Source organism: Myotis brandtii, unplaced genomic scaffold, assembly GCF_000412655.1.
Source record: "Myotis brandtii unplaced genomic scaffold, ASM41265v1 scaffold1466, whole genome shotgun sequence".
Taxonomy (NCBI): domain Eukaryota; kingdom Metazoa; phylum Chordata; class Mammalia; order Chiroptera; family Vespertilionidae; genus Myotis; species Myotis brandtii.
Window position 1 is genome coordinate 253,280 of NW_005355270.1, and position 1,478 is coordinate 254,757.

Consider the following 1,478-nt stretch of genomic DNA (forward strand, 5'->3'; position numbering starts at 1 on the left):
CCTCTGGTGACCCCCATTTAGGGACGGACAGGAGGCCTGGGTCTGACCTTCGGGGGAGGGCCAGGCGTGGGGGACAGATTCTACTTGTAATGTCAGCACCTTAAACACTGAGGTTAAACGCCGACCTGGGAACCAGGAGGTCACGGTTCGGTTCCCGGTCCGGGCACATGCCCGGGTTGCGGGCTCCATCCCCAGTGGGGGGCGTGCAGGAGGCAGCCGGTCCATGACTCTCTCTCACCAATGATGTTTCTGTCTCTCTCCCCCTCTCCCTTCCTCTCTGAAATCTATAAAAATATAAACAAAACAAAACAGAAAAAGCCCAGGACTCAGGCAGGCCACCCATCCCCCGCACAGCTGTGGGATTCCCCACGGATTCCAGGCCCCAGGTCCTCTGAGGCCGCCATTCACGGCTGCTCGGCCGGCTCCCGCTCCCTCTCCCCACCCCACCTTGGGGTCAGGAGTCCAGCCCGGACCAGGGACAGAAGGAAGTGTGGGATGCAGACACGTTGCTTGTCCAACTGCCTCCGGCGACACCTCACGCTTCCTGCTTCCCCGGGTGTGGCCCTGGGGTTGGGGAGCCAACACTGGATTATGGGGAGTGAGGGCACAGGCCAGACGCCCAAAGGGGGGCCGTGCCACCGCCCGGGGTCAGGCCGCCGCGAGGCTCCCAGGGGAGTCAGAGGTCCAGGACTCACCCCCGCGCAGTGCACAGCGGTGGCTTCACCGTCTGGGGCTGAGGGGTTCCGGGTCCCCCAAACTGTCCCCGCATGTTCCTGTTCAGAGCCAGCGCCCGGCCCGCGGGGAAGGCGGGAGGGAGCCACCCGCGTGACGGCTGGGGCCTGAGAAGGGGACCGGCTCTGAGGGGACACGGGGACCGCGTCCTGGCTGCAGGCTCACCTCTCAGCTGTGAGGGCTGCTCCCTGTTCTGTGTTTGCCTCCTGGAGGCTCCATCTCAGACGCTTGGCTTGTCCCACGGCCGGCTGTCCCCAGACCAGGCTCACCGTCCGAGGGCGGAGGAGCCGCTCCACACTCTGCCCGTGGGGCCCGTTCACCCCCTGGTGGCCCCTAGGCCCCTGGCTGCCTATTGGCTACTGGACGAGCCCCAGGGAGTCTGCGGTTTGCTGTGGGACTCGGTGCGTGCGAGAGCACGGGACGCAGTTAGAGCAGTTAGAGTTCCGAGGTCCTCCGGCTGCATCAGCAGATTGCTCTCCTGATAAGGCCTTTACAGCCCCTCATCCAGCAGAGTTCCCGGTCCTGACCCGGAAACCCCGCCCGACCCCCACAGGGGCATCGAGGCGAGTTGGACGCACTCCGAGCCTTGGTTCCCCCTCTGCAAACGGGGGCTGGCACACCGCCTAGAATCCAGCTGTTCCAGCTGCTCCAGCTGCCAGTCTCCAGCTGTGCCTGCTGACCTGGGCTCCGGGGCAGGCACCGTGCTTGGCCACCTCCCCTCCGGGCAGCACCTCCCTGGGCAGCAG